General features: G+C 39.2%; 1 non-coding gene across 1 annotated transcript; it reads right to left on the bottom strand.

The window, feature by feature from the left end:
* Nucleotides 1–3,170: 3,170 nt before the first annotated feature.
* On the bottom strand, nucleotides 3,171–3,277 carry LOC123797727 (U6 spliceosomal RNA). The gene has a single exon (XR_006781045.1). It is a non-coding gene; the product is annotated as a U6 spliceosomal RNA (small nuclear RNA).
* Between the last annotated feature and the right edge of the window lie 4,610 nt (nucleotides 3,278–7,887).

The raw sequence follows: 7,887 nt of genomic DNA, 5'->3' as shown, positions 1-7,887 counted from the left end.
GTCTGTGGACAGGTGGAGACCACATTAATTGGTCCCCATGCGTTAATGAAAACTTTGAAAAACACCCAAGCTGCCTAAACGTTTAGTGAAATTTGTTACAAATTATCTTGCTCTTCCAAATTGTAAATTTGATATTTAAGTTTTCAACCTGTTCAGGATGAATTCCATATGTACATTATGCATTTTTTAAAGTAGATCTTCCCTTTATTGTCCTAAATCAACTTTTTTGAAGTTCTAATGATTACCTAATAATGCTGGAATTTAGGGATTTAATGACCAAGTCCACACTCTCCCCAACCACACCCTTTATTGTGCAACAGACTTTTATTCTATCTCCTTCTAGGCGTTTTCCACACCGGACTCCAGTCTTTCAAATCTGCTTCTACCTGGAAGTTTTCCATTCCCTAATTTTTACTACCTTCTACCAGTGACCTTTATTTATTTTTAGCTCTATTGTCTTCCTTGAGTATGTTGCCTAAAAACACACCATGGTTTTTTGAGTAAAAGAAAACTATGCTTTCTTTTATCATGACAACAACTTTCCTAATAATACCCAGTATTCCACTTGTATTAAAATAACACATTGAGTGATTAAATGAAAATCTACCCTTGAATTTGAATTGACATCTCAGAATCCTTTACCTTGAAATCACACGTTCTATTATTCATTACAGGATGCTGACCATTACCCTTGCCTATACTGAATATGATTTGCCACTTTCTTGTCCATTTCTATTATTAGGAGAAATTTCCTTAGTTCCTTCCCTTCCATTATTACTTAAGTGGAAACTGTGTTTCCCAGAACATGCCAGCCCAAGGGGAAAAAATAATCACAATGGTAATCAGGCATCAGGATTTTTCTGGTTCTGTCCTAGCATGCTCTGTGGAAAACTGAGCCAGCCACCCAAAAAATTAAGAATGTGTTCTTCTGAATATTCTATTGGCTGTACTCTTCCGTTCTAGCTTACTGAAGTGATGTCTCCTCTTGCCCTTGACTTCCAACGCAGTAACCAGAATGTTTACTGAAGAGGTCTCTACTGTCCCACACAAAAGCATGCACACTGCTACAGCCCACTGAAGTCTACACTGAATGCCTGGTATTGAGGGGGCCTAGTGGACCCCGAGAGAGCTTTAACTTCCGTAGCTACTTCCATAGCCATCATGAACTCTAGATATCTCTGCTCCTTTGATTTCCACTTGTTCTCCATCCGTGCTCCCTTATCCTGAGATTTATACCTGAATTCAAGGAGCCTAAACTAGAGGATAATTCCTTCCCCAAAACACTGGCTGCCCATTCTCCAACCAAACCTATTCTCACCAATATGGTGAACTTTCTCTTCCCACATAACAAGCTATTTTCCATGAAGCTCTTCGTTGCCAGAATGTGTTCTGCATGTGTAGATCTAATTTAATCTTTATGACCACCCCCTAAAATAGGTGGTGCCACTAGTTCTCCAGACGAAAATCAAAGGCATCAAGAAATTAAAGTAATTACCCCACATCACATAGTTGACAAGAGATAGAACCCAGAATTAAATCTTGTCTCCAGACCCGGAACCCTGAAGTATAATATGCAGATTTCTCTACTTTCTAGTGATCTGTATTCCAAATATGCTATTTCCTAAACACCATACTATACAGCTTCAATGTCAGGGAACCTTGGAGGCCTCATGTCACTTCTTCATAAGACATGCCCAGACATGATCAAATCCTGACGCAAACACAAATCTAGCTCCAACTCCAATTCTTGTGTGTAAAAATCAAGGGAGTTTGAGCTATGGAGATACAGAGACTAAGCATGAACACATGTTCTGCACATATCGGCATAGATCCCTGAGCGTCAGTTTTTCTTCTCCGTGCAATTGGCTAACAAGTGTTTCCCAGGACTGAAAAGGGCCTGGCACTGGTAGGCTTCTCCCTTCCTTCTTCTCCCTCCCTCTTCTGCAAGCTTTGAAGTCTTTTTCTCTCAGCCAGATTTTTTCTAGAAGTCATAAATAAGCCCCGTCCAATTCTCCCAGACAGAACACGAACACTTCTTACCCTGTAAATTTACTCTCTTTTGCAAACTTCTCTCATACTTCATATCACATTGCTTTAAAATATCTACAGATGTGTCGTGCCCAGTAGGCCTTGAGGTACTTGAGAACAAGGATTGTTATTCAGGGTGTATCCCTAGTGTCAGGAAATAATAAGAACTCCTGAGAAACCCTATGACTAATCCCCACTGTTTATAGATATGTATCCCTAGATTTTGTTTTGTTTTCTAAGCCTCAGTCCCTAAGCAGCTGATTTCACACTTCTCACCTGCATGTCTCTGACAGCAGCACAGTGTGTCAGGAAGGCCTAACTCTACACAGCATACTTGCCATGAGTTCAACTTTTGACATCTTGATTATCAATTTGTTTCAATTTTGCTGCACAGTCTACTCCATAATCCAATGTGTCCAAGATCATGACAGACGAGATCATCTGGAATGAAGTACAGATAAATACACAGTTGACCCTTGAACACACAGGGCGGAACTGCATGGGCCCACTTATATGCAGATTTTTTTATAGTACTAAAAATATATTTTCTCCTCCTCATGACTTTCTCAATAACATTTTATTTTCTCCAGCTTATCTTCTTGTAAGAATACAGTATATCATACATAGACCATACAAAATATGTGTTAACTTACTGGTTATGTTATTGTAAAGGCTTCCTGTCAACAGCAGGATATTAGTAGTTACTTTTGGAGAAGTCAAAAATAATATACAGATTTTCAACGGCGTAGAGGCTGGTGCCCCTAACCCTCGCCTCATTCAAGGGTCACCTGTGTCTCTTTTTATTTTAGTAAATATGAATTTATTTTCGAGTGTGTCTTAGAACAAAACATGAACTACTGAACAGTCTGTTGAGTTCATGGATATTTTTTTACAATTAAGAACTATAAAGGAAGTATTTGAATACCTAGATGTTTGGAAGCCATTGCTATATTGGTTCCTTTTTCTTTTTCTTTTTTTTTCTTTTCCTTTTTTTTTTTTTTTTTAATTTACCCAAACCTATTTATATAGGAAACCACAGCATAGGACCTCTCACCCAAATCTTCTGACTTAAGTCTAATAATTGCTTTTTTAAACCACAGGACGTTACCACCACAAATACCCTGAACCTGGCATCAATCCAGAAAAATATGACATGCTTCATGAATTTGAGAGTCATTCTTGTGCGGAGGCCATGCTAATCTTCTCTGTATCGTTCCAATTTTAGTGTATGTGCTGCCGAAGCGAGCACTCCTTTTTCTTTTGATAGGACAGGTAGCATGGGAGCAGAAGCACAGACTCTGAAACCAGACACCTAGGTTGAAATCATGGCTTCCCCACTACTAGCTGTGTGATGTTGGCAAATTTCTTAACCTCTTTGTGCCTCCGTTTACCCATCTTCCAGGTGGAGATAATAATTGCACCTACCTCCTAGAGTTGTGATGATTAAATGAGTTAATACAAGTTAAGCATTCAGAACAGTGTCTTGCACATATTAAGAACTACGTAAGTGTATGTTGATATGATTGCTACTATTATGTAGAAGGACGCTTTATATTATTTGTGACAGAGCACAATTGAGGCTCCATGAAGGCGTGCCATGGGGATCTTGTCCTCTCGCCTTATTCCCTCCCTCCCCCTTGGACAACGTTACATACATCGAGAAACACTCATACTCCTATTTGGGATGCAAGTTGTGATAGATTCCTGTAAATATTTATGATGCTCAACAGCTCCTCTTTACCACAATACAAAAGTAATGCTTTATTGTTTTCTCTTAAGGCTTTACAGTTTTGCAGGGACTTACAGGTTCCATGTAACCGCTGACTCGCTATAAGAGCTCCGGCGTATTTATGAGGCATGATGTTATTGGGGAAACCACGTTGCTGGGAAAAAGCAGGTCATGCTTGTCTGTATTCAGCCACGCTAGGCTTTGATGTAGAGCCTTTAACTATGTCAATAGTACAGTGCAGGTAATGACATATGAGTTGAAAACCCAATCTTTATATAATCTTGTGCAGTTCAACAAAGTGTTTTGAATATACTGTTTTAATTAATATTCAAAAAAAATCTGAGTATCCCTTTTGCAGATAAGGAAACCTTATTTCAGAAAACATTAAGTAATACCCACAAACACTAGGCCAAAAATGGATAGTACCAAATTTCCAACCAGAATGTGGTTTAGTATTTATCCTTTAGAGACAAACATTGAAATATTAGAAAGATGATGGTTTGATTTCCTTCAAAATAATCTAGCCGGGAAAGGAGCATAGATGAAAAGAAATTGGCCAGCACTTGATAAATGTTATAGTTGGAGGATGGACACTGGGGGTTCGTCATTCTAGTCCATCAACTTCTGTACATTTTTAAAATTTTCAACAATCAAAAAAACACTTTTTTTATAGTGTTGTTTCTGGAACCAAAATGTCAGAGCAAGACTCCTGGCTGTGTTTTTTTATCTGCTATCTGTCATGGGGCAAAGCTGTGCCCGGCTGACTCATCTATAAAGTGGTGACGATAATAGCACCTCCCCCTACGGAAGCTGTGAGAACCAGACGAGCGGTGCGTAACCGTTGCAGGCAGCGACTGCGTAGAGTGCTGCTCTGATCCCCAGCTGTTTGCTTCTTCCATAACAAGCTCATATCCATTTTGAACAAAATGGAATAAGCTCATCCATTCTTTAAAAAAAGAAGCACCTAAAGGATGTGCAAGACATGTTCTAAGCAGCAGGGATACAGAGGTGAACAAAATAAGCAAATTACCTAGCTTTACTTCACCTAAATTCCAATGACAGGGAAAAACGGGGTGTGTGTGTGTGTGTGTGTGTGTGTGTGTGTGTGTGTGTGTGTGTGTGTCTTCAATGCAAATGGAGAAAAAATAGAGCAGGGTAAGGGGGATAAAGAGTGACTGGAAGGCGACAGCCGTTTGAAATAGGACGATAAGCAAAATAGCCAATGTGGTACCAGACCCTGCTCTCACCAGCTCATAAAAGCAACTACGTTTCCAGGAATTCTGTAAGCCAGTTGAAAAACAGTCATCACTAAAAATTAAATTCTATCAACTTAAGATTAAATGAATTTTATAAAAATAAAGGTAAAGTATTTAAAACGAATCACTTCCTAACTATTTTGCTACATTTTACGACTATCCACGCTTTTGAGGTCATTCCTGTCTATGGCGTCTGTACGGTGGAAATGCTATGTAGGGGAGTGCTTCCACTGCTCACCTATGCCCAACTCCACCTTAAATAACAGCGTTGTAGGAGCCTGGATTGGCCATGCTGGGAATATTTACACCAGGCAATCAGGGCTTGGTTTATTGTTTGTTGACAGTCACCTTAAACTTCAGAAAATGATGAATAAAATGTCAACAATGCAGATGAAACTTAAAATTCTGTGATAATGTGAATATAAGCACCTCTTTTTCCTCAGAGAGCCAGTTATTAAACATTTACCAGCACACTACAGAGTAAACTTCTCTAATAAAGTGATATTTGATTAATAAAGTGATAAAGAGACTTGGAGGTGAGAGCGAGCCTTGCAGATATCCTGCAGATGAGTGCTCTAGGCAGAAGCAGCAGCAGGTGCAGGCCGGCGGGCTGTAACCAGGGGAGTCGGGAAAAAGCCTGATGTCAGAAAGATAAGTAAAACCAGCCCTTTCGGCACGACTGCCTTTTAATCTGGAAGAGATGGAAAACCGCTGGAAGTTTTTGAGCAGAGAAGTAACCCGATTGGACTTACATTTTAATAGGATGCTCTAGCTTCTGGGAGACCACCAGAGGGAAACGCAGAAGCAGAAAAATCATTGGAAGGTAAGCTGATGGTGGCTTTTACTTTGGTAGTAAAGGAGGCGTTAAAAATGGTCAACGTTTAGGTAATATGTTGATGGAAAAGCCAACAGGACTTGCTGTAAGATGGGAAATTGGAGATGAAAGGAAAGTCAAGGGTGACTCCAAGGTTTTAGGGCTAGGCAACTGGAAGGATGGAGTTGGTATTTGCTGAGATGGAGAAGACCAAGATGGTTTATCAACACCACAGGAAGGGGTGGGAAGAATTTGGAGCTTGGCTTGGCTTTGGACAAATTAAATATGAGATGCCTATTAGATGTCCAAGTGAAGATATTGAATAGACAGTTGGATATTTGTGTAAGGGGTTCAGGGGGAAAGTTTAGGCTAAATGTATATATAGCTGGTGTTTAAAGGCATGAGACTGACCGAGATCCTGCTGGGAGCCAGTTTACGCAGGACAAAGTTAAGTCTGAGCCCTGCAGCACTCCCACATTAAAGGGTCTGGAAAATGAAAAGGGACGAGCACAGGATACTGAGAAGGTAAGCCTGTGAAACAGAAGAACCTATAAACACCAAGAATTCATTTAAATTGTTATTTATTTCTTTGTACCCTGCAAAGACTTTGAGGTGGGAAACAATGAAAACAAATAATAAGCTAATAAAATTTAAATAGAAAAAGTCTGTGTCACAAAAAGAAAGACTAAAAACATGTGAACCGTGAGAAATAACAGTATGGTTTCCGTGAACTTTGCGTTTGGTTCTGGGTTTTTTAGAACTCACAGCAAAAATGGAAACACAATTCATGTATTAGTTGGCTGGGGATGCCATAAGAAAAGACCACAGCTTGAGTGCCTTCACCAAGCAGAATACATTTTCTCACAGTTCTGGAGTCTGGGAGCCCGAGATCAAGGTGTCAGCAGGTTTGATTTTTCTGAGACCTCCTGCCTTGGCTTGCAGAGCGCCACCATCCTCTCCCTGTGTCCTCAAATGGCTTCTCCGTGCCTAAGCATCCCTGGTGTCTCTCCCTCTCCTTATAAAAGACCAGGATTAGGGCCCCACACTTACAACCTCACTAACCTTACTGATCTTTTTTAAGTCCCCATCTCCAAATACAGTCACATCGGAGGTTAGGAATTCAACACATGAATTTGGGGGCAATGGGGGTGGGGGACACAATTCAGTCCATAAGGATCAGCCACACTTTTTATTAACAAAATTCAAAAAAATCCTTAAATAGGGCTGTATACTGTGTTATATTCATCCTCTTTACAAGGTTATTACAGAATGTCTGGTTTGCCCTAAATATTACTTTCTGATGATTTTGTTGAATGTGCATGAGAGAAAGTGTCCAGAAGGAACGTTCCTGATCCGAGCAGAGGAGCTGGGACTTGGTATGCACCAGTGTGCTGTCTTCAGAAGTACAAACGTCCTCGCCGAGAAATAAAGGCTGTTGCTGTTCTGCTTTGATTGCATCTTTAGGCTTTGATACTGAGAAGAAGGGTAATCAGGAAGGAAAAATTCTACATAATCCTTCTTAAAAGCCAAGCCAGATGCTGGGAGGTAATGCTGCAAGCATCACTATTAGAAATAGAAGTAAAAATCAAAGACCCAGAAAAAGTCTGTGGAACAGGACCACTAATATTTAAAATTAATAATATTTGTACACAAGGTGTACAAAGAAATTACCTGTTGAAAAGAAAAGAAAAGAAAAGAAAAGAAAGAAAAGAAAAGAAAAGAAAGAAAAAGAAAAGAAAAGAAAAGAAAGAAAAGAAAAGAAGGAAAAATACCTGTTGAAAACACAACTCTTTTATTCTTTAGTAGATGCATAAATACATACTTTTATTTTAATCTGAAAAAAATGTGTAAAGATGCTAGAGACTTGTGACTTCTTGGGCTTTACTAAGGCATTTTTATTTCCATTTGTTTCCTTGCTCTGATAAGCAGTAACCCTTAAAAATAAAAAAGACCTTCACTGTTTCCAATTTTCATTAGCACAATTATTGTTCTGAGAAAGTACTTTAATTAAAATTTTTAAAAGCCCTTAAATTTGTTTCAAGGGTCCAATTTACTCAATC

This window comes from Ursus americanus, chromosome 29 (genome assembly GCF_024610735.1).
Source record: "Ursus americanus isolate L20-20 chromosome 29, mUrsAme1.1.p, whole genome shotgun sequence".
Classification (NCBI taxonomy): Eukaryota; Metazoa; Chordata; class Mammalia; order Carnivora; family Ursidae; genus Ursus; species Ursus americanus.
Note: the sequence above shows the minus strand (reverse complement) of the source record. Positions and strands in the feature narration are given on the sequence as shown.